General features: G+C 40.4%; 1 long non-coding RNA gene across 1 annotated transcript in view; it reads left to right on the forward strand.

Moving 5' to 3' along the window:
• The window catches only part of LOC132024679 (uncharacterized), a 75251-nt gene extending 52557 nt beyond the window's left edge, over positions 1-22694 (forward strand). The window contains exon 3 of the long non-coding RNA XR_009406275.1: positions 22608-22694. This is a non-coding gene — a long non-coding RNA (uncharacterized LOC132024679). The remainder of the gene's footprint in view (positions 1-22607) is intronic.
• The last annotated feature ends 3544 nt before the right edge of the window (positions 22695-26238 follow it).

Consider the following 26238-nt stretch of genomic DNA (forward strand, 5'->3'; position numbering starts at 1 on the left):
CCCAGCAGATCTTTCTCTACTTCTGCTCCTCACCCTGCCCCTAAGTCCCAGGTTTCAGGGTTAGCATCACTTGTGAGCTCATTTGGAAATGCCAGTTTGTGAGCCCACTCCAGACCCATTCTCAGAAACTGCTGGGGAGGCCCAGCCACCTGTACCGTAATACCCTTGCAGGCTAAGTTTGAGAACCGCTCACCTAAGCAAAGCAGGTGCTTGACCCCCCAAGGTTCACTGGTCTTAACCCCCGAAGATATCTGGGAGTTCCTACTCATTCTGCAGGAGTGAGTCTGATCATCACCTTTTCCATGAAGCCTTCTCTGCCTTCACCTGGCAGCGTTTACCAGTTCACTGCTCCCTCCTTGGTGCCCACACATTTCCATTGTGAAGTGTAATAAGCTGTTTTTCGATTATTACATTTTTTGTCCATCTCTTTGAGTAGACTCTGAGATGCTAGTGGGGAATAGAAATAGAAAGTTTGTTTTAACTTTTTTTCTCTTTTCGACATCCATCCTTGCCATAGCTTTTAAAAAGAAGGCGATGGCAGGATAGAACGATAAGCCACGGTTCGGAGTGTTCAAAATTGGTGCTTTCCACTAACTGGCACCTCTTCTGACTCCCTCTTCCTGGGCCCCACCGTGTGGTGGTGTTACCAGTTTTGGCCCCGGATACCAAAGGAACAGATTTCATCAAGAAAGGGTGCTTGTCAGAAAGCGGTCAATTCCTGATGCTGCAAATAAGTAATTCTGTTTGCTCTATGACACTGATTCTCTTTTGCAATGGATAATTTGAAGTTTATATTTGATTGTGTTTTCTCTTCAGTCTTAGAATAACAAAGACTCCTTAGTAAAACCTTAGCCACTTAAAGAAACCTCGCAGTTGCTCTATGTTTAGGGACATTGTATATCATCTAGGGACAGCCCTGTGACTCTTTTCTGACTGTGCCCTGAGAGTCAGTCTCAGACCAGGGAGGGCAGTGCTGTGACCGAGAAACAGAGGGTTCAGAGGGGCCAGGGCAGATGGAGGAGAAAAGACCCCACCTTTACCCTCCTCTCGTATTGTCTCCACTTCTAGAAAAGCTGGGTAGTGCCTTCCAGTGTGGGCAGTCTGGAGGGAGGTCTGCTGCATCCCTTTCCACAGAGGTAGTTAAGACTTCCCAGGTGGCTAATGGGCCAGGTCTCACTATATTTCCTTTTTTTTTTTTAAGATTTTATTTATTTATTTTAGAGAGAGAGCAAACATGAGCGGGCAGTGGGGGAGAGGCGTAGAGGGAGATGCAGGCTCTCTGCTGAGTGGGGGCCCGAGGTGGGACTTGATCCCAGGACCCCGGGATCATGACCTGAGTCGAAGGCTGACATGTAACCGACTTAGGCCCCTAGGCGTCCCATCTCACTGTATTTCTTCTACCTAGATGTCCCCCATGGCTAGGACAGGGCCCAGTGGACAGCGAATTCAAACTAAATCATGGCCCAGATTGGACAGTTGTGAGTTGCAGGGCTTTGGGTGCTCTGCTGCAAAAATTATTTACTTTTTTTTTTTTCTCCTGTAGTTTGGGTTGGATCCTAGACTTGTCTTAATTTGAAAAAGAGAAGCAAGCAGTCTGCAGCTGTATGACAGTTTTTCTCCAGGCCAGAGGGTTTCTTAGAAACCACTCAGTGAAATAGCAGATGGCAAAGTTACAACCCTTGTAGCGCTAAAACTTAATAGAAACCGTGACCAACTACAGGAATGGACTGTCTTGTAACCCAAATTGATGCTTTTATTGTGCTCTGATGGACTTGTCACTTGTTCTGCCTCTTTGTTAATTATGACAAAAATACTGTCATTATACATCTGGAACAAGAAATCTCCGGCCAGTATCCTTTCGATATGATTTGTATAACCAAATACCCTCTTTTGGATATTGCTTTACGAGCTAGAAAGGAGGAAAGAGATGACTGTGACAAATCCAGGGCATTTCTGAATAAGCATGAATTGAATTATAAGAGGCTGCCGTGAAAGAGCTGGAATATGCTAGAAAACTTTTCTATTCATCAGAGCTCATCTGGGTCCTGGCAGTCAGGAATTCTGGGACATGGGTTCTGGCCAGTGAAATTCCTAATTTATGCCTGTCATGGGCTGATTAAGGATGTGGCCCATGGTGTGATGGGATGATCAGCTCAGCTTCTTGGGGCTGAAGTTATGGATCCCAAGAGGCACAGAGTCTTTTTTCTACATGATGCCATCTGGATGTGGCCCCTGCGCACGTGTGGGGGGGGGGGGTGCATGGATGCCCCTCTGGTGGAAGTAACCCAAGATTAATAGAAAAGCCTGCTTTTTGTCAGGTATTATAATCAGGAAGATGAAAGTTTCCTCTGTAATACGGTTTTTGCTTCTACTTCCAGGATGCTGCAATTAAAGGCCCAGACAGAGGATAGGGACATGAATAATGGTGATGCCCGGCATTAGCACAACACTCCATTCATCACTGCTGAAGGGCAAATGTGTTACCCTCAGAACCATCCTGGGAAGAGGGCAAGGGAGAGGACGGGCAAGCTCCTTGCAGCTCTGATTTACCAGCTCCGCAGAGGATGTGAGAGTCTCCCCATCAGAAGGGTCCACATTTTTTTAAATGTTAACATGAACCTGACGTTGATAATGTGGCCGTTATGGGGAGCTGATCACGTGTCACAGATGGACATGCAGAGATTTCCCAGGCAGGCATTTTGATTTCATGTTTGCGTGCTTCCTGTTTCTCAAGGGCCACCTCCACAGCCACCAGTGAGTAGAAACTGGGCTCAGACTCGTTACTCAGCACATGATATCTTGGTACACGTACCCTGTATCCTTCTTTAATGGTGACATGATTGTACCACATCATTCGTTTGAAGCGGCTGTGAATAGCAGAGGCTGTGAATCTGATTTTCGTTGCTTACCCATCAGGAATATTCTGACAAGGAATAGAGGGGTTGAGACCTCTGTTTCAGGTCAGAAGAAAGGTGAAGTTTTGGCTTTGGAGGGGGTGAGGGCACTTCAATTTAAACTCAGTCCTTAGCTGGGGCAAGGAGATGAAATAGTACTGTCTCCCAGAAGAAGCTGGCATCATCTCTGGGTGCTCCTCAGGCTTCCCTGGGTTCAGGCAGTCTTAGGAAACAGTGGGAATATTAGGAAGAAGTCATGTCCCAGAGTCTGGGTCAACACTTGACGTGTCAAGAGGAAGAATTTTCTCTGCCCTTCAAGGTCCTTTTAGCTGGACTAAGAATCAAATTAACACGAGACAGAGTAACAGGAGAAAATAAAATTTAATTTTGTATGTGAGAAATCCACACAGACATGAAATTAAAAAGGCAGTCAGGCAAAATGAGATCTATATGTCATTCTGAACTGAAGAGAAGACTTCAAAAGAAAAAAGGACAGTTTACAGGAAGATGAAAAAGAATACACAGTAAATAAGTGTTTGTGGGCCAAACAATGGGACATAGAGGACTTTGATCAAATGGGCCTTGCTAGGTCGCTCTCTGTCTACTATGCCAAGTTCATGTTATAGTAGAGTTTTCTATGGTGATAGGTCTTTTCCTGAGGTAGGTCTTCCACCTAAGATCTTTTTGGCAGTTGAAGGGGAGGTAAAGAGCTTCTCTAGAATTTGTTGGCTTTGATTGCTTTTAACTCAAAATTATCTATATGCCAAAGTGTCCCTTGGGTGCCCTTGGCCCCTATACAGGGTAAGGGATGGGGCGGAGGGGACAGAGAGGGAAGCTGTGACTAGTGGTCTACCACCTGGCCTGGGCAGATCCTAAGTCCATGGGTGGCAGGGTCAGAACCAGGCCCCACTTTGGGATTTGTGGCAATTTTTATTTTTTGAGTAAGCTCTAGGCCCAATGTGGGGCTTGAAGTCATGACCCTGAGATCAAGAGTCGCATGCTTTCATCTGGAGATGTGAAGCTACTGCTTGAAGCTACTTCTTGTCCCTGCTCTATCAGACGAGAAATGGGTCATCAGGTGTCCCTGTGGGGAAGGGCTGGGGAAGGCAAAGTCAGACAAATAAGGCGGGGGTCAATTGCTTGTGAAGTTTTTCCTGGGAGGCTCTGTCCTGGAATAATGTCCTAGAAACCAGAAGGATGGGATGCTCTCACTTGTTGACCATGGGTGGATCAGAAGCCCATGATAGTCCAGGCATCGGGGAATGGCAAGAGGATGTAGGTCTGCGGGGAGTAGTTTCTCCAACCGTTAGTGGCACCACAGGGACACTTCCTCAGACAGGTGGTCTTTGTACACTGGCTGTCTCTGTGCTTTTGGGGGATTGGGCATGGCTGAGATCCAGCTCTGTTCCCATTCCTGGGCTCTCCAGCTCCCCAGAGGCATACTCACCTGACTCGTGTCTTCAGCTGTTTTCTGTGTTCAATTCAGGCGATGGGAGAAGATAGTTACCAAAAAGGTGGTTTTTAAAAAAATGTGTCTGACTTACTGATTGCCAGCGTATTCATCTCGTTTGGCTTTCCTTGAGCCTTCCCCAGCCCTTCCCCACAGGGACACCTGATGACCCATTTCTCGTCTGATAGAGCAGGGACAAGAAGTAGCTTCAAGCAGTAGCTTAGAAAAGTCAGAATGGCAGCATTCTGAGGTGAATGGGGTTAGGAAAAGGCTTACTTTCTGTTTCTGAGAAGTCCTTTTGTCTATTTGTTGCCCCCTGAGACCTGGAGCTACTCTTTCCAGTGGGAATGGACACTTTTGTTTCCAGTGGTTTCTGTGTTGTATAACTTAGCCCTGGTTCCAGCCTAAGCTTGATACAAAGCTGCAATGAGCTGAGTGGCACATGCTGTTTCTTTGCCTTCCCCTGATAGTACCTTGTTTGGAGAGAATTATAACTGAAAGGGAAACAAATTCCCTCTGGCCAGAGACTTAGCTTAGAAATGCTCATTTGGGGAAGCTCTTTTTTGTTTGCTGGTTAAATAAACCCTCTGATATAAATCAATGTTTGTAAGTATTAGGGAAGACCAAGTAAATAAAACCCTACATGTTTATTGCAAACAGAAATGCCCTGGAAATTCTCTAGGGGAAATGAGGAGTGGGGTGGTGGTGGTCATTATTTCCTACACAGAGAAAATTGACTGTTCATTAGTTTACAGGTAGTGTATCTTTTTCCTTAAAAATAGTTGTTACTGAAATCTTGCCACATTTGTGCATCTTACTAGGCATATGAAGCACCAGGAATATTAGGTGCAAATGGTGGCATGAGAATTAGCACGCGCCTCGTCCCCACCACCTGGGGAAAACTATGGAAAAAGAAGAAAGCAGCTCCTGACATCCAGGGGCTGGCAGAATACCTACAGCGAGGCCGAAGTGTTCTCCTGTTGGACATAAATGACCTCACCGTACATCACGTCAGACAAGGACATTCTGTGACTGTGGTGAAGTTAGAGAAAAAACAAGTGGGAGAACTTGATCATGCTGTTTAAGCACAGGCAAAAGCAAACCACAGCAATACTGACATCGTCCTGTCTTGACTAATGTATGAGCGGCTATCATGATTCTGGCTTTGGTTTCTGTCAGATGTACTAGGACAACAAGGCTAGAATTACCCCCGTTTCTGGTAGCATCCAATCCATAGCAGAGCCTGCTTCCTTTAGCCATCCCTCAAATCACCTAACCCTTGGCCAACTTCTATAATTAACTCTTTATCCACTTTTTTTCTCTTACTGAGACACCCCATGGTTCCCCATCTGTGTGTTCTCCCTCACTGCAATGAGCACTAAACCGAGCTCATTCAAGTATGAGTGTGCTCCTGGCGATCTTTGCCTGGAGGACATTGACATGAACTACTGGTTTCTCAACACCCAGTCCTTCCATCTTTTCTTTCCTGAAAACAAAACCATATGTGTGGCTATTAAAACCCTCTTGTTCTTCACAAAGGTTGGCCTCACTTCCAATCCAGAATACCTCATGATTGGTCTTTGCAAATTAGTCCAGGGATGGGCATGGGGACCAAATCTGGTCCATGTGACCTGAGCGAAATCGCTTTGTTGTGTGATCTTTAATCATAACTACATATATATTTTTTTAATTTTTTATGTTTTAAAAACATCTATTTTTATCCCCAGGGGTACAGGTCTGTGAATCACCAGGTTTACACACTTCACAGCACTCAGCAAAGCACATACCCCCAACAATGTCCATAACCCCACCCCCCTTCTGCCAACCCTCCTCCCCCCAGCAACCCTCAGTTTGTTTTGTGAGATTAAGAGTTACTTATGGTTAGTGGGAATGAAAGCTGGTGCAGCCACTCTGGAAAACAGCATGGAGGTTCCTCAAAATGTTGAAAATAGAACTGCTCTATGACCCAGCAATTGCACTACTGGGTATTTACCCTAAAGATACAAATGTAGTGATCCAAAGGGACACGTGCACCCGAATGTTTATAGCAGCAATGTCCACAATAGCCAAACTATGGAAAGAACCTAGATGTCCAACAACTGCATATTTTTAATGACTATATAACATTTAGTTGTGTGAAAGTCCTCAATTTTTGAAAAATTTAAAGCAGTGCACATATGGCAGTGAGTAAAAGCTTGAGAATTTTAGTGTGTTTTTACTTTCTTCTCTCACATTAGTAATTTAATTACAGTAATTAAAGATATTAAAACATGTAGGATTTTAGATCCACATTATTATTCATTTTTTGGTTATATTTCCTTTTCTCAGAGATTATTTTTAATATATGTCCTATTTTATTAAGCATATTCAAAGCAACATGCCTTCGTCCTTCCTCCCTCACTTCTTCCTTCCTTCATTTCGTTCTCCTCCCTCCCTCTCTTCCGTCCCCCTCCCCCTTCCTTCCTCCCCCTCTTCCTGCTTGTCACAGGGCTTACTAGCATTTCTTTAAAGTTTTATTTTTTTTCCTTTCACATGAAGAATAATTCTGGGTCACAATATACTTTCCTTGAGACTCTACTGATGTTGCCTTTTTGTCTTCTGAAATACTGTTTTGGGAAAGAAATGTCATGTTCATCTGATCTCTTTTTCTTTGAATATAAATCTTAAAGATAACTTTAATCATAAAATATATATAAAATTTCTCTTGGAAAATCCATCTCTTTGCTTCTAGAGTAAGTTGTAGACTCAGCTGAACCATTGCTGAAACTTCTGAGAATAGATAATGAAAGATATTATTTCAGATGGTGCATAAGGGGTGCCTGGCTGACTCAGTTGGTGGAGCATGTCACTCTGCATCTTGGGGTCGTGAGTTCAAGCCTCACATTGGGCCTAGAGCTTACTTAAAAATTTTTTTAAAACAAAAAATGCACATAATTAAAACTCTAATCCTTGACAATACTTGATTTTTTAAAAAAGATTTTATTTATTTATTTGACAGATACCACAAGTAGGCAGAGAGTCAGGCAGAGACAGAGAGAGAGGGAAGAAGGCTCCCCTCCGAGCAGAGAGCCTGATACGGGGCCTGATCCCAGGACTCCAGGATCATGACCTGAGCCGAAGGCAGAGGCTTTAATCCACTGAGCCACCCAGGCTCCCCACAACAATATTTGGTATTTTAAATTTTAGTTATTCTAGTGGTATATGCAGTATTTGCAGTGGCATCTCATTGTGATTTTAATTTGTGTTTTTCTGATGACTAATGATGTTGAATGTCTTGTCATATGCTCATTGGTTATTCCTATGACTTTTTTGTGAAATGTTCATTTTTTTGCTTATTTTTCATTAGTTTGTTTTTCATCACTTTAATGAGTTGTAAGAGTTATTTATATTTGGATACAGTCTTTTAGCAAATATCTGCTTCATTTTAGGAAATCAAACTAGAAATTGTAGCCAAAAATCAAAATGTTGGCAAGTGAATGAACAATTACATGTTTTAATCTGAAATGTTTAATAAATATGTATTAGTTTTCTTTTGCTGTTGTGATAAAGTACACAACATAATGAACTGAAATAGCACAAATGTATTATTTTATTTTAATTTTTAAAGATTTTATTTATTAGAAAGAGCACAGGCAAGCACAAGCAGGGGGAGCTGCAGACAGAGGGAGAAACAGGGTCCTCATGGAGCAAACAGCCTGATGTGGGACTTGATCCTGGGACCCTAGGGTCATGACCTGAGCCGAAGGCAGATGCTTAACTGGCTGAGTCACACACGTGCCCCATAAATGTATTACTTTAAAGGTCTGTGGGTGACAAGTTCAAAATGGCTCTCACTATGCTGAAATCAAAGGTCTGGGGTGGGGAGAATCCATTTCTTTGCCTTTATATCTTTTTGGAGGCTCCTGTACCCCTGGGCTTGTGGCTTCATCCCTCCGTCTTCAAAGACAGCAACATGAGACTGAATCCTTCTCATGCTTTCTCCTCTCTGGTTGTCTATTTTTTAGCCCCTGCTTCTACTTTTAAGGACCCATGTGGGCCCACCAGGATAATCCAGGGTAATCTTCCCATGTTAAGATCAGCTGGTTAACAACCTTAATTCCATCTGCCATCTCAGTTCCTCTTTGTCATGTAACAACATAGTCACAACTTCTGGGAATCAGGATGTGAACATCTTTGGGAGGCCAGTTCTGTTCACCACAGTATGTGTTAATAATTCATAAGATTTCTCCATATTTCTGGCTCTTTTGATTAATCTACGAACTTTCAATCCCAGATGCATTAGATAAGAGGACTTCTGCAGGGTCTGCAGGAATTTGACAATGTAACAGATAAATCTGACAATTGCCTTTGAGGTAAGATAATTATCCCATATAGGTGAGCACCTTGGGATGGAAAGAAATTATTGCCCAGTATTACTCACCTGGAAAGTGGCAGGGCTCAGACTCAAACCCAGCTTCTCTGATTTTATTTGCCACACTTTATGACCTCTGCTACTCAAGGGAACTAGAATGCTAAAATATGGGAGGCAGGATGGAGACTTGTTTTAAAAAAAAGATATGAACCCAGGACAAAGACTTTCATATTTAGGAGATTTTTAAGAGGGTGGCATTAAAGTAGGTATAGCAGAATACAAGGAATCATGGGAGGGACAAGGGGCAGAAAACATTGGTCACTTTTACTCAACTTAGGTGGAAAAGACATTCCACGAATGGGACCATATGTCACATTCCAAATGCCAAAGGCAGTTGAATGGAGGATTGAGGGAGGTGGTCAGGAGGAGCACTATCCAGGAGCACCTGGAAGCATGTCTACAAGCTCCCCTACCAAGAAGGGGTGAGTGACATCTGCCTGGAAGTGGTTGGGCTGGTGGGAGCTGAATCTGAGGATTTTTACTGGATCTCACAGTCCTAAATGAATGTTCAGGTTGATGAGGCCTAGGAGTGGTGATTTACAGGATAGTTTGGGGTTATATTGACATGTAATATACAAGAGATATCAGTGACAAAATATAATTAAAGCAACAACAAGCCCATGACTACACACTTCTGATTACTGAGGCAGCCACACTGCGTGTTTTATGGGTGGACAGAAATACAATGTACGTGCATCACACGGGAAGCTTTGGTAGAGAACAAGGCAGTACATGCCCTGACGACGTCCAGTTGTCTCCTTCCTCTCTGTCGTTTATTGCCCCCTTTATTCCAAACTAACCTGCCATGGATATGAGCATCTCAAGGAGCTCCTGGGTCCTGGGCTCCCAGGGTCAGGCTTCCCAGTTAGACTTCAGGTTGCAATAGAATGTCCACATTCTCTGAGGGCTCAGGAAGCTGAGTGGCATGACCTCGCCCTCCTCTCTTCTGAGCGATTGATGTCCTGAGAATGTGAGTGTCTCCCGGGCTGGACAGGGGTCTCAGGTCAGTGCCAGAGGCCTGAAAAGACCAGGAGAAGGATGTGGCCGAGTGCATCTGAGGCGTAGGGATCCAAACTAGAAGCAGCATGGGTACTGTAGCCGTTAGGAAGAGATTAATTATATAAAAAGAAAACTATGTGGGGTTGTAGTAGTGTTTAAAAATTTAAAGGAAAACAACAGAAATGAAAAAAAAAATTGAGGCTCTTTTTAGGAAGACTAACTGAAAAACTGTACTTTGAGAATTGGAATTCTGAGATCCTGCTCAGTTTCGCCTCTTCTCAACTTTCTTCCTTGGTTTCCTCCACTGTCTTGATTGGCTATTATTATGAGAAAATGCAGGTTGCAAAGAATCCCCTCCAGCCTGGAAGAAACGGTTACAGTGTTCAGTTAGTAATGCTGAGCTGTTTACTTGTTTTTCACATTAAAGTCTATTGTCTAGGATCACTGAACCAGAGCAAATAGACCAGACACCTGGTTAAAGCGCTAGTGTAACAGCCTCAAAAGCTATTGAACACAATTTCTGATTGCCAGGGAGACTGTATGTTTCCAGGTTTCATTCTGTCACTTGGAACCAAAGGTAGAGTGTCTACGCTCTGATATTTCCCAGAGCCTCGAAAGCTGCTTCTGCCTGTGCTCATGGGTCCAGCGGTGAAGGGGAGAAGCATGCACTAAATTGTCTTGTCCATTTCTCAGATTTTTTTAAGCATCACACATAACCTCCTTCTTTCATTAGTCAAGACCCAAAACAAACAAACAAACAAACAAACAAACAAAAAATAAGAACAAAAACAAAACAGAACAACCTTCCCAAACCCCATTCACCTTACAAACGGATCGATGCAAATTACTTCCTTTGCGCCTCCCGCAATTTTGTCTGACATTTGCAGATAGATGTATTTGGATCTCAATTTGGGCCACTTGTTATTAATAAAACATTCATCCTGCTTGCTTTGCATATGGATTTCTGACCATTTGGTTTACTGTTGAAACAAAAGGCTGCCCTTGAATTAGAGGCTTCTTATGAAATATTAAAGCCTTGTTAATGATTTTCACTTAATCGCTTTTCACATGGGCTAGATTTAGTTTATGGCTTGGTAAGTGTCAAGAGTACTAGTTATGGTGATTTTGAATGACCCTCAGTGGTTGCCCAAATTTGGGCAGGGACCATCTGGCCATTTGAAGATTTCAGCATGTGGGTCATTGTAGATCCAATAATTGCTTGATAGATTCAGGAACTAGCATGGGCACCACTCAAAAGCCCTGGTTTTCCATTAATTCTTTGTAGTTGGCAGTAAGCTTCAGAACAGATGTTTCTTTTTCCTTTGCCCCTGATGCATGGGAGGTGGGAAGAGCAGGGGAAAGTGGACTTTCTCTGTGCATCCATGGTTTTTCAGTCCAAAAGAAAAAGTATTTCTGAAAACTAGTGTTGGATCCCCACAGTATAAAGGTCGCTTACGTAAGTGAAAAATGAATTTGTAAGCCATTACATCAAAACTACAATAAGAAGGGACGATGTAATCTCAACAGAGGAAAGCTGATGTTTTGGAGGCATTCGTCTTTGTTTCAGTTTCTGAGTTACCAGAAGGTTCATTCGCATGAGTGTGTGCATAGGAGTACATCACTGCCATGCTATTGTTCTTGGTATCTGGTATCTCTTGATACCAAAACCACAAGGAATGCTTTTAAAAATAGAACCTAAGAATCACAGACACTTTTTGGCTGCTAATTAACAATAAAGTGTTAACCATATTTTGAGAGTCTCTCCTCTCTATGACACCAGGCTCTCCTTATGATCTGCAGTCACGTGTGTTCTGTTAGTCTCTCGTCCGATATAAAGGTTGACAGTGTGCATGAACATACATTTTCAGCTATTCCAGTAGTTCTTTGAGGGAGATAGGGCACGTGGTGCTATTCTTCTATGGTAAATGAGAAAACTAGGAGTCTATCATGATTTGTGAAGGCTCTGAGATTTTACCATACGTGTAAGCAGACACGCGAGCTGCCTCTGTTCTCTGGATGCTGGCAGAACACATAAAAATCCTAGGTCAGAGACAAAGGCTGCATTTCAAACAGCAGGAGCATGGTGTCGGCTCCCCTGTGCTGTACCTTCCAGTCCCAGGAGCGTGGGTGGAGGCTGCCCAGGTGCTGGATTGTGTTACAGAAGAGGAATTTATTGTTTTTATAGTGAGCACTCCGGAAACCTGCTCTTTGAGTGGGAACGTGACCTTACCTTTCAAGGTTGCTTGCTGCAAAACCAACCCTGAGTAATGGACCCCATAGAGAGACATCACAGCTTTACATTCTCAAAAACCACACAAAACCACGCAGGGTGTTCAGGGCCCATGGGCACTGCCTTTCCCAAAAGAGTTTGGGTGGATTACGTGTCATTTGCTGGCTTACTAGGCTAGGAAGTGGCAGAGCTGAAGCTCAAACTTAGATTTTCTGATGCTAGCTTCAGTACTTTTTCATTAATGTTAATTAATGTTAATGTCACTAATGTTAATACTTATACTAATACCAAAATGAATACTAAATACCAGTACCAATAATTTATGGAGCATTAACCCTGCACTTTGGGAGCTAATTTATATACATTATCACTAAATCTTGTCACATCCCTAGAAAGTGGGTACTATGTTGTCCTTTAAAAATTAAAAAAAGAGAGGCCCAATTAATTACATTTCCTAAGTTCACACAGCTAGAAAATGGTAGATTCCAAAGCCTGTGCTGTTTTCAGAAGCCCGGACGGTTTCTTTTATGGGTATAATTTTAGTGGTACCAGAAATTCTCTATATCCAAACTGTCTCTTTCACAGCCATGTCAATCCTTGAATCCCTCACTGTGAGAGATTTGGTCTTTTGATTTAAGACTCTGTTTCTTGTTAAAAATCTAGATTCCTTGGGAGGGGTAACATGTCACATCTGTCACTTTCTACTTGGGAACAAACAAATGGAAAGGTCCTTTCGTGTTTGCAAGTGTGGGTGGAGTGGAGGGCAGCGAGGACATGAGGATGTAGCTGTTGTAGAAAAGGCTACAACAAGGAGAGAAGTTAGGGGATGGAAGAGGGGTGGGCTAAAAATACGGACATTGCGCACCTCAGTGTGGCTTGTGCTTCAGTTCATTGTACTTAATTGTTGGATATTGAGCATGAAGAAATCACACCGGGCTTTAAATGTCAGCACAAAGCTGATTCTGACAGTCTCACTGTCATGGTGCACCAAGGCAGTTCTGCAGTCCCCAAGAGTGTGGGCTTTGGAGCTCGAGGTTCCGAGTTCAAGCCTAACTCGTCCATTTATCTATGTGTGATCTTGTATATTTTCCTAAACACCGTGCTTCAGTTTCTTCATTTGTGAAACCAGGATAATGATGGGGTTGTTAGAAGAAAACCCGACATTTAATAAACACTCAATTAACATAAACTACTATTATTGTATGTTCTTATTTAGGTCACCTCGAGTTCTTTTTGGAATGAGAGCTAATCTATAAAATAAGTATATTAAAAAAACCCACAACCTTGTTTAATTTATTATAATGTAATGTTAATGGTGTCTTCTTTTTTTTTCTGATTTTCAACTTACATGGAATTCCAGAAATAACTGAGACATGCTCAGTTAGGTTCCATCGATTATAATGCTATTTACATAAAAATAGTTACTCCCTGCATAAATTATAACTAAGACTAAAACTCACTGGTGTTTCTTTGGTTACTAAGGCAACTGCTGTATCAGTTTCACATTTGGGAGTTCCTATTTTGTATCCGTACCGTGCTGGTTTCTGAGGGAGGACACCACTGTGAAGAAAACATAGTCCTTCTACAAAGAGCCCACAGTCTGGTAGAAAACACAGAGGGATGAACAGATTAGTATTTTATGACTATTATCACCCATTCTTGGAGAATTGACCGTCTGGATAGTGTTCTGTTTCGTCCCATATCTTATTTTTTTGAAGTTTACTCCATCTGATACTAACATAGTTACTCCAGCTTTCATTTGTGTAATGTTTGCATGGTTTGTTCTCTGTCCTTTTCCTTTTTATCTATATATGTCTTTAAATTCAAAGTAGATTTCTTAAGTACAGCATGTATTTGATTCTTGCTTTTTTTCCCAATCTGAAAATTGCTGTATTGTAACTTTTCCTTAACATCATCCACCTTTAATGTGATGGTTGATATGGTTGGATTAAAACCTGTTATTTTTCCGGCTGTTTTTCATTCCTTCTATCTGTTCTTTGCTCTCTCACCTTTTCTGCCTAGGAAATTTTTATGATTCTATTGTATCTCCTTATTGACTTATTATTTATACCTTCTTGAAATGTCTTTTAGTTGTTAACCTGGGGCTTATAATATACATGTGTAATAATATCTTCAAGCGATACTATATGGCTTCATGTGTGGAGTAAGGACCTTCCAACTGTATATTCTCAGTTCATCCTTTCTGTCCTTTTATTTTTCATATGCTATAACACAGAACGCAGTGCTATTTTTTAGAATAATTAAAAGTAAGAAAAGATTAATTTTACCTTCATTTATTCCATTTTTTAGATTCTTGAGGTTTTTTTTGGTGGGTTCAGTTTTCAGTCCAATGTATTATTTCTGCCTGAAGCACTTTAACAATTTTTTGTAGAGTTGGTGTGCCCGCAACAAGTTTTCTCAGTTTTTTTTTTCCTGAAAAGTATTTATTTTCCTTCCTTTTGGAGTGATATTTTTGCTGGATATAGGATTCTAGGTTGACAGGTTTTTTTTTTCCACCACTTGAATGGCATTGTCTTTTAGCTTGGGTTTCTGATGGTACATTTGCTCTAAGTTTTGTTTTTCTCCCTCTGTACATAATGTTTTTTAAATATCTGCTGTCTTCAAAAATTTTCGTTGTCTTTGTTTCTAGCAATTTGAATATAATAGGCCTAAATTTTTTTTTTTTTAAATCACGCTTGCTATTCACTGGACTTCTTGGATCTGTTGTGTCATGATTCTCATTCATTTGGAAAACTCTTAGCCATTATTATTTTTTTTTTCTTGGCCATTTTTTAAAAAACTATATTTCTGACCCTCTCTCTCTCTCTCTCTCTCTCATCCTCTGGAATATTGTTCCATATCTCTTGGATATTCCATTTTTAAATTTTTTTCTTTTCTTTTTTTTCTTGCTATCTTTTAGTTTGGGTTGTCGCTGCTGACATTTCTTCAAGTCTCTTACTCTTTCCTCAGCTGTACTGAGTGTACCGATGAGCAGTTGAAGGCATTCTTTATTATTGCTTTATTTTTAGCATCTCTCTGATGAAATTCCCCTCTGATCTTGGATATCTACCATGGTTTCAATGATAACTTTTAACATACGAATCAGAGTTATTTTAAATCTTCTGCCAAATAGTTCCAGTGTCTGGGGCATAGGCTGGAATTTGCATAGGGTTCATTTAAGCAGGGCTCAGAGTTGCTTATCAGTATGTAAGTTTATAGAGAATCATCACAGACCAGCAAGCTCACTTGGCCAACTTGCCAGGAGGAAAATTGAAATAATAAAATAGAAGAAACACTCTGGCACTCTGCTGAATATTATTCTCTCTAGAATACTTAAATGTGGCAAGCTTAATTCCAGAACTCAAAATTCATAATCTCTTCATCACAAGAACTTTATCTCTTCTCTAGCTCTTATAGAAAAATTTTGAACATTAATTTAAATATAATTTTTAAGAAGTATATTATAGTTTCCTTTTGACCCAGTTTGTTAAAAACATTTCTTTTTCCCTGTCACTAATTCCTTCACTAATTTCAACATGCAGTATTCCTTTAGAAAATGCTCCTAAGGCTTTAGCACATGCCCAGACAACTAACATCAAGATTTTTTTCAAAGCATAGTCATGTTTTTAATTTCCAGAACAGCCAGAAAAATTACATAGGTAGCTTTGAGAACCCCCACACGTGCACACTTGAACATGCACACACATATAACATAAATAATATGATAATTTAAAAAAAAACCTGGAGTATTTTGTTAATTTTGCTGTTGGGGAGTATATTATTACTGGGAACTATTTTTTTTTTATATGTGAATAATACAAGCTTCACTTCACAAGCTGTTTACCCATCCATCCACCCATTATCCACTCATCCAGTTCATTTATTCAACAAACATCTGAATGTCTCTCTGCCAGATACTTCATTAATAATAAAAAGATGCTTCTTGCATGAAGTTTGTCATTTATTAAGAGGACAGAGGATATAATAATAAGTAATGTTACTATACAGTAAAGTGTGACATTCTTCACCCTAGAAGCAGAGTCTGCACGGAACACCTGTTTGCCCTTTGAATTGCTGGCTAATTTCCCGCACTCATTCTCCACTGTGCTCAGCTGCAGAACTCAGACTCAGAATGAGCCTGCTGGTGTTCCTTTCATGTTCTCTTGGGTTAAAAATCTCTCCCTGATGTACATGCACAATCCCAATAATATTTATGAGAGTTACTAGTGCCAGCAGGAGGCTCTGCCCCTGAAGCTGTTGGAAGGCATTTGAACAGCTTTTCAGTGAAGATTAATGATTACAGAAAAGAAAAAAATCTTGGCCTGTCAGCTGGAAGTTAACTCGAAGGGATAGAACAGAAGAAAGCCAGCGAGGATACTTCACAAGCGAGGTGTGTTTGAGGAATTTATGTTGGAACTGAAGCTTTGATGAATTACATGTATAATGCTACTCACCGGAAGGTGTCAAAGTTTGTGGATCACAACAGAGAAAATAATGAGGGTTACTATTTCAGAATGCCAAAGCACATCAACAGTCTGTTTGTCCAAGAGAATAGTAAGCAAATGCATTTCTTTGGCTTAAATTCATTTGCCAAGACAGACTAAGAAAGAAAGCTGTCCCGAGTGGAACTGGGTTGCCACAAAGGAGATGCAAATTATACTTCCAATAAGGACTCAGGCTTTCACATTTCCATGCAGCATAGAATCCTGCAATTAAACAGAGTTTTGCTCTCTCTGACTTTGTGGTCTTCTCCGGTCTCTCTGGGTTGAGAATCTAGATGGAAAAATGGAGTGGAGAATGAAGTAAGTAAAGCCTTGGTCCAGGAACTTTAATTATTTCCGAAATATGTGTTGTGCCTTGGTCATTCCTCAAAACACAATTCAGATAAGATTGACTATTTGATTTCCTTGGAAATCTTGCCTCTTCTCATTGTGGCTGAGAAACTTACACCTGAGACATAAGGTTCCGTTCCTATAAAGGCTCCTGTAAGCTTTGATTCCACAATTTGGTGCTATATACAAGAGTCTCTCATTCTCTCCCTCCTTTTAATACTCTACATAGTGTGCTGCATTCCACATTTTAGAAAGCTCCAGGGAAGAACCAGGCAGGTGTTATCATCTTTACAATTAAAACAGAATTCCCTGTCACTCACCCTGTTATCAATACAGCCAATGTAGGAAAGCCATCACCTGAGATGGAATCTGGAGCCAGAGGTCCTTATCCTTACAGAACAAGCTGTCCTACTCCATCTTTTTTTTTCTTTTTTAAAGAGTTTTTAAAAAGGTTTTATTTATTCATTTAACAGAGAGGGAGAGTACAAAGCAGGAAGAACAGCAGGCAGTGTGGGAGGGAGAAGCAGGCTCTCCGTTGAGCCAGGAGCCAGATGTGGGACTTGATCCCAGGACCCCAGGATCACGACCTGAGCCGAAAGCAGCCGCTTAACAAAGTGAGCCACCCAGGCGTCCCTGTCCTACTTGAAGAGAAGGCAGTGTCAACGTGGGTCTGGGTGGACAGTTACCTGCCCCTCAGAAATGGTCTGGTGTCTGGTTTCTGATGCCTTTTCTTCTCCTTCTCCTTCTCCACTTCATTGGAGCAAAAAATTCTTCCTGAGTAATAAATTTAAAAATGGCACATTTCTACAGGCTGTAGATCTATATGTTCTCACCCCCATTTCATGAACCTTATTGAAGTTAATACACTTAAGAACAGGAATAAGAAATATTAGGCTTAGAATATCATGTATGCATAACAACTAACTGGTCATGAGGAGAAAATTCTAATTTTTGAGGTTTGAATTGGTGCAAAGCAAGCTCTGTATGATTAAAATTCCTTGGATGTTTCAACAAGAAATTGCTGTGAAATATCAGAGAACTCAGAATTGTTTTGTAAGCATGAGAGTTAAGTAATTATCCCACTAATAGTGATTGTATTGCCCTATATGATATGATTTTTTGTAGGCCATATTTGACTTCACAACTCTTTAGATTAAGTGTGATGTTGGTAATACACATTTGATAGGTTAAAAAAAGGTCAAGTGATTTGTCAAAGTTGCACAATGTTGAATCTTAAAGCAGAGACTTGGCATCTTAGAGTCTCATGCTTTAATGTCCACATTTTGCCGTTTGAACAATGTCCCAGGGCGGGATTATTCAAACACAAGCACTTCTACGTGTTGGGAGGATTTATAAAGGGTGCCAGGCATGCATCGCTTTTTTTTGTTTTGTTTTTGTTTGCTCTGGAGGTCACTTCTGCCCTGAGGTTCATATGTATACAACTGAAGGAATATTAAAAGAACAACAGAAGTCTTGATGGTGAAATTGATGGTAAATACTAGGTCAGAGGATTGTAATGGGATAAATTAACTACAAAATGAGAGAACAAGGAGGCTGACTTTTGCATTTTGGCATTGTTGTGAATTTCTTTTTATTCAATTTAGTCTTGCTCTGTGTTTTCTTTGAACATTTTGGGCCACATTTACTGCTCTATACTTGAGAGGCTTGCTGATTTTAGCCTCATGCCTTTCGTCCACTTACATCAAAAGTTTGTAGTTAAATTCCTAAGAGGCATTGAAATTTTAGATACTAAGATGCCTGTATTATTTCCAAATTAAATACTTTTCTCCTGATTTTAGAAGGCTTGTAAAAATGGCAGTGCCTTTTACCAAAAATGTATTCAGCATGCTGTTTTCACTCTTTTTAGATGCTGCCTCTGAAAAGCAGGAAGTGCCCCATTGGGGCCATATTTAAATTTTCCATGCACACACTCATCCCAAGGTTTGAATCTAGCCTGGGATTGTTAAGATTCTTTTCCTTGGCTGGCTCAAGGTATTGATTGAAGTTCTGATTGGCATCCACTTAGTGGTTGTTCAACTTTTGGAAGCTCTATGCATAGTATTCCTCAATATGATGACTTTTAAAACATTAGGTACCAGAATTACATCTTAACATCTAGAAGATATTTTCAAGGAAGAAGATCTTCTCAGCTGAGCTATACACCTGTTTGCTATAACTCAGGTCCCCCCACCCCCGCCCCACTCAGGTGGCTGCTTCATCTTTTCTTAGCCAAAACTCATTTTGCATACTTATTTAAACATAATACATTATATTCATTCACTTGTTTGTTTTTCTGTTCTTTCACTCATTTGTGATTTTGTTTTTTTCTATTAGACTGCATTTCTTGAAACCTTAGCTAGTGTCTGGCCCATTGTAGTTGCACAGTAAATATCAACTGAGTAATAGAAATATTTTTTTCCCAGCTTTATTGAGGAATAGTTGACAAATATAATTGTATGTTTAAAGAATACAGTGTGATAATTTGACATACACTGTGGAATAACTACCAAGATCAAAATGATTGACACACAATCACCTCAGTGTTAACTCTCATATTTTTTCTTTTTGTGGTAAGAACATTTAAGAGCTACTCTCAGGAACTTTTAAGCAAACAATACCATATTATTGAATTTAATCCCCAAAGTTTGTACCCTTTGACCTACATCTCTCCATTTCTTTCTCCCAATGGTTTCTAGCAACCATTATTCTGTTCTGTTCCTATAAAAATATCCTCCAAAATTGTTTGCAATGAATACGTAACGTTTTATGATTAGTTAAATGTGTTATAGTTAAAAATAGCTTTGTAAGAATAGTGATTTAATATGACTTTATAAAAACATTTCTGTCAGGCAGATTGAACTTTGAATCATGATATGTATAATTTAGAAAGCACAGATGGGATTTTAAGGTTGCTCTGGACTATTCGTTGGCCACTCCACAAGAGAACATCCAACAGAACAAATGTGTCTCTAAAACCGTAAAAAAGCCCATGCATCTTCCTTGTTGTTTCTTTTAGCAGTGAGAAATAATTATATTTATGATTACAAAAAGTGTTCTGTTAAGTTAGCCCTATGTTCTTGAATAAATCAAAATCTTCAAAGTGAGGAGAGCTTGGCCTAACCAAGTTACACATCACACAGATATTGATCCCAGGGGGTTGAACATTTATCTATAACAGGTCTGAGAGCTTTCGCGAAGAGCAGGTTTGTTTCTGCAATATGTGACTCATTTTAAAAAGTGTGGTATTTTTAGATATGCCCTTATGATCTATGTGAATGATGTTTCCTAAGGCAGTCAGTACATAACCAGTGTATAACCATGCACAGCAGTCCTGAATGCCCAAGAGTTTCATTGTCAAAACTGAAATTGCTGAGAAAGTTATGCTCACGAACATAGATTTTAAAAAAGAAAAATGTATAACTGAGAATGGCTACAAGAAAATCAGAAGCATCTTTCGATTCTCAGCTAAAGAAGGCATAACTAAACAAAAAGGCATCACTTAAATTTTAGCCATGATACTGAAGAATAGAGTGGTATATAATTGTATTGATAAATGTGTAGAATTAAAGCTTAGCAATTTTTTCATTCACATTAAATTCACTAAATACATTAAAATATAATTGACTGCATTTTAGGGAGAAGAATTTAGTAATAGCTGCCATTTAATCATAAGAATACTATTTTCCTCATTTTCCAAGTGAGCAAACTGAGCCTCCGAAATGTGGATTAGTTTGGAGGTCACACAGCTCCTACGTGCTAGAGCTCAGATACTAATTAACCTTGGTCTGTGAGCTGCAGGACTTACCCTCCACACCACTCCTACCCCCTGAAGGAACTTGACTAAGGCACAGAATTACCCAAAGAGGCCTGTTTCTCCCAGGATGAGCTTAAGTCTCAGGTCATGCAGCTTGGAAAAAGGGCAAGTCCCAGGGTGAGGAAAGCAATGATAACCTTGACTGCCACACATGGCTGTGAGGAATTTTCTAGGGAAAAGTTGGGTCAGAGTTTCTGGCTTGGTTGAGACAATCAAGTCAGCTGTGGTGGGGCAAAGGGTAGCTCCCTTCATTTCTGTGTCTGTAGCCTGGCCCCTCAGCTAAAGTTTCAGTCAGGAAGGACATTATCCAGTGATGCTGAATTAGTTGCATGTTCCTTGGGTCAGTGGTTTTGAACGAGGTAGACTCAGATTCAGTGTACTGTAGACGTGGTTTTCCTAGCAACACTTGAAAACATATTAAGACTTTGCCACTTCTCTATTAGCATGTTCACTGGCAAGTGTGACAGACACTGTAATCCTGTGGCCTGTGAAGGGTAACTGTGTACACGGTGTTTCTCCTAATCATCATCCCCCTGCTCACTTCCTGCTGTTTTTCTGCCAGTCTTAACTTGCCAGGGATTATCCACTGGCTTTATGCCCTTCCGCCTTCCACTGCCAGGTACTGTGTGTGTACATGGGCCTGCTCTTGCTAATGTGGGAGGCCAAGAGGCTCGTCTGCCAAGGCTATGCCAGGAGGTCCTGGGATGTGCAGATCAAGGGGAAAGCCACTAGGGACCCTCTGTGCTGCAGGGCTGGGCATCCTAGCCAGAGCCTGGGGCCTGTGCTCATCTCCCTGAAGAGTTAAAGAATTCAGGAGCACCTGGGTGGCTCAGTTTGTTAAGTATCTGCTTTTGGCTCAAGTCATGGTCCCAGGGTCCTGGGATCCAGCTCCACATTGGGCTCCCTGCTCAGTGGGAGTGTGCTTGTTCTTCTCCCTCTGTCCCTCCCCCGACTTGTGTTCTCTCTCTCAAATAATTAGATAAAATCTTAAAAAAAAAAAAAAAAGAGTTACAAATTCAGTGCAAAGACGTGTTGCTATTGCTTTCTCTACCTTCCCACCAAATAGATTAATTAGTGGGACATGAAGCAAGCTAATTGAAAATCACCACTTTGGGTGACACCGGGAGTGTTTTCTCTTAATTTGTGAAACCTGTGTTTCTAGAAATACAGCATGTTTTGGGGTCGATAATGCTTAGAAACAGTTGAGTGAGGGGTACCTGGGTGGCTTGGTCGGTTAAACGTCCAACTCTAGGACTCTAGGTTTCAGGTCAGGTCATGATCTTAGGGGTTGTGGGGTCAAGCCCGGCATCAGGCCCTCCTGCTGTCTCTTCCCCATCTTGTGTACTTGCTCTCAAATAAATAAATAAATAAATCTTTAAAAACCAAAAAACCAAAAACAGTTGAGTGAATCAGAACCTGTATTGTTTCTTTATTGAAAGGCTTACCTCTGCAGTGGCCAATTTGATTGTGACCACTCTGGTGCTGAGGAAAAGGAACTCCTGTTTTACCTGAAGGAGCTCCGATGTACAGGTTCTACCATATTATGTGTTTCTCATTGCTAAGAGCAATAAAAAAATTAATGGCTTATTTGTGGATTATTGCTTAGTTGATAGGAAACTATCTTGGAGGCATTTTTTAAAAATAATATGTTCAGGGGAAAAATTTGGCTGTTGGGTACTATCTACTAATAAGAAGGGGATGATGGATTAAACAAGAGTTACTTTCCCAGAGTAATCATTAAATATTTATGTAGGGCACAGCAAATGAACATAATAGAAATGAGTTTTGGCAAGTTAACAGCACCATTTATCTTTAAAGCACTTTATAAAAACAAACTAATTAATCCTCCCACCCCGTATATATGATAAAGTGAAAATAATGTAATCCTCTCTTTTGTTTTTTCTCCATCAACTTAGTTTTATTTGAATAACTTTTAGTTGGCATGCGTTTTCGATCCTCCTCGATTGTCTTCCTCAGTGATAGAGTCATTGCTGCCCCCTGGGAGACCCACTTGATGACGTGACATTCCCAAGGAGACGATGAAGTCAAACCGAGCTGGCTGATTCCAGCTGGAGAGCTCATTTATAACTTTCTCAAGCTGCAAAGGAGGTGGAGCTTCCCAGGGGACCACAGCTCCAGACAGGTCAGCCATTCCTTCCAGACCTTTCTCACTGGGTGGAAAGTGAAAAGTCAGGTTCTGCCATGATTTTGCTAAACTGTTTAGTATCTTCCTGCTGACAGCCTGCCTTCTGTTTACATAAATGGACCTTGTAGGCAGTTTATCAACTTACCAATTTTGTTGATTTCTTTTCTCCCAGTTTTATTGAGATATCATGGGCACATAACATTCAATTACTTTAAGATGGATAGTATAATGATTTTATATAACGTATATTGCAAAGTGAGCACCATAATAAGTTTACTCAACATCCATCACTCACATAATCATATTTTTTTGTTGTGATGAGAACTTCTAAGATTTATTCTCATAGCTACTTTGACTGATGTAATATAGTATTATTAACTGCAGTCACCATGCTCTGCATTTCATCCCCGGAACTTACTGATCTTATAACTGGAGGTCTGTACCTTTTGACCTTGTGTAGCTTTCAGCCAGTGCCCCTCCACAAATCCTTTGGCAACCATGACAACTATCAGTCTCTTCCCTGTTTCTGTGATTCAGTTTTTAAAGATTCTACATATAATTTAGACCATGTAGTATTTGTCTTTGTCTGACCTACCTCACTTAGCATAGTGACTTCAAGGCTCCTCCATGTTGTTGCAAATGATAGGATATCCTTTTTTTGGCTGTATAACATTCCATTGTGTATATGTATATGTATCTATCTATCTATTTATCTATCTACCACATTTTATTAATCCATTAATCTATCAGTGGAGACTTTTTATGTCTTAGCTATTTTAAATAATGCTTTAATGGATGTGGGAGTACAGATATCACTTGAGATAGTGATTTCACTATCTTTGGATATATGCCCAGAAATGGAGCTGCTGGATCATACATTTTTATTTTTTAATAACTTTAAGTTTTGATATAATTTTAAATATAACAGACAAGTTGCAAGAATAGTATAAAGAACTCCCCTATACTCTTTATTCCAGTTCTGCCAATTGTTTACATTTTACCCTATGTTTATCATATTTTTTCTCTTTTATTTTTTCTGAATCTCAAAAATAGAGTATAACCCGATTTTCTTAGAATAATTCTGTATATGTAAATGCTCAATATTTAAAAGATTGATATCTCAAAAGGAATTTTTTTAAGAAGTGCTTGGGTGGCTCAGTCATTCAAGCATCCAACTGTTGATTTTGGCTCAGGTCATGACCGCAGGATTGTGGGATGGAGCCCCGAGTCGGGCTCCATGCTGGGTATGGAGCCTACTTAAAATTCTCTCTCTCCCTCTCTGTCCCTCCCCCCCACCCCACTATCCCTTTCTTAAAAAAAAAAAATCAAAGAATATTTTTTACAGGTCTGTTTTAAAGACAAGACTATTTAAATGGCAATGGTATTTAATAGAGTCAAATGACTCAAGAATTAAAAAATGTGAATTTCGCATTTGAAGTAAATCTGTTAAAGTTAGGGCCAGTGCTGCCACATTCAAGTTTTCTATGACTAAATGATTATAACTTATTTAAAAGCCTAAATATTCCAAAATTGTTTGTATTTCCTCTCAACACATTTTCTTTCTGCAACAAAGGGATGGATGAAAGTAACCTTTATTCTATAATTTAGAACATGAGTATTTAACCTTTCAAACTTGTTTAATAATGCAAACCACAGACTAATAAGTTATCTTTACATTAGTGACTTTTTTTATTAGCTGCTTCTTCAGCTTAATAACTGTAAAAAGTCAACACATTCACAGCTGTGTTAGGTCTTAGGTTAATTTATGTCAGTTTTGATTTGGAATCAGAGAATGAATTTATCTTAAAGCAAAAAGAATATGATGATATGAAAAGTCTAAAATCTCCAAATAAATTTAAAGTATCTGAACCAAAGGATTCCCTCATCATTACTTCATCCCTTTTGGTAAGGAAAATGGGATAGGCCTACTTGTGCCAATGTCTTTTTGAAAGGATCTGTGATCAGTCAGATTATACTTTTTGGGTCAAGGCACTCTCTTGACATTCAATTTTACTTCCAAGGAGATAGCATTTAATTTTTTATTAACAAAATGTTATTATGACATGGCTCATATTGTCAAAAGAAATTAAAATATCAGATGAATATTCTAATTTTGTCTCTGTGGTCAGGTGCCTGAAGGCACTGTGTTATTTGTGGTGGATGTGGACACCCGTCATGGTTAACTTTATGCATCAACTTGACTGGGTCACAGGGAGCCCAAACATTTGGCCAAGCACTATCCTGAATGTGTCCATAAGGATGGTTCTGGATGAGATGAACATTTCAGTTGGTAGACTGAGTAAACTGGATTGCTTTTCCTAATGTGAGTGGACCTCATCCAGTCAGTTGAAGACCTGAATAGAATAAAAAGGCTGAGTAAGAGGGAACTTCACTTGCCTGACTGTTGAACTAGGACATCTGTCTTCCCCTGCTCTCAGACTGCAATCATACTCTTGGCTCTCCTGGGTCTTTAGCTTACTGACTGTAGATCTTGGAACTTGTCAGCCTCCATAATTTTATGAGCTAACTCCTTTTCCATTGCTCGTTTCTTCTTTCCTTCCTTCTTCCTACCCTACTCCCTTCATTCCTCCTCCCTTTCCACCCCCATTCCCGAAACCAGTATCTATTGATTCTGTTTCTCTGTAGAATCCAGACTAACCAAACATCCCTTTTTTTTTTTTTAAAGATTTTTATTTATTTATTAGACAGAGAGAGATCACAAGTAGGCAGAGAAGCAGGCAGAGAGAGAGAGAGAGGAGGAAGCAGGCTCCCTGCTGAGCAGAGAACCTGATGTGGGACTCTAGCCTAGGACCCTGGGATCATGACCTGAGCCGAAGGCAGAGGCTTTAACCCACTGAGCCACCCAGGCACCCTGTAACCAAACATCCTTTTAGGACATCTGCCCATTTCACAGGCATTCCCTCTTCTTTGGCCTCTATTTTCTAACCTGAGTTGATGGTTCTTATAGTCATTTTGTTCTATTTGACCCCACCTCCCGTATGAACTGTCCAGAGGTGGACATCTGACTCCATGTGGGCTTTTCAGATTACTCACAGGTTAAACCTGAGAAGGAGGGGGAAAGCACAGTTTCCTGTTTGGCCAACATGTAACATTAGACTTAGGAGCTGTGAGTGGCCATTTCTGTCATCTGGGTGAGAAGCAGAGAGAGCTGGTCTGTAGCGTGAGTAAAGTGGCACAGATGAAAAGCAAAGAAAAGGTTCCTGACCCACTTCTCATTCCTGTTTTCATCACTTTCTCAGTCCTGGATGCTTCCTTCTTCGGTTTATGTAATGCACCTGTATCACACCCCCTACCCTCTACCTTGTCTTTTATTTTTTACTTTTGCTGGTTGAAGTTGGTTTCTGCATCAGTAGTGTGACCCGTACATTGGCTTGGCACCTTATTTACTTCTCTTTGTATGTTAGCTGGAGCCAATGAGAAAGTCAAAGAAAAGGCAGGATG

The sequence above is a fragment of the Mustela nigripes genome, chromosome 9 (genome assembly GCF_022355385.1).
Source record: "Mustela nigripes isolate SB6536 chromosome 9, MUSNIG.SB6536, whole genome shotgun sequence".
Taxonomy (NCBI): domain Eukaryota; kingdom Metazoa; phylum Chordata; class Mammalia; order Carnivora; family Mustelidae; genus Mustela; species Mustela nigripes.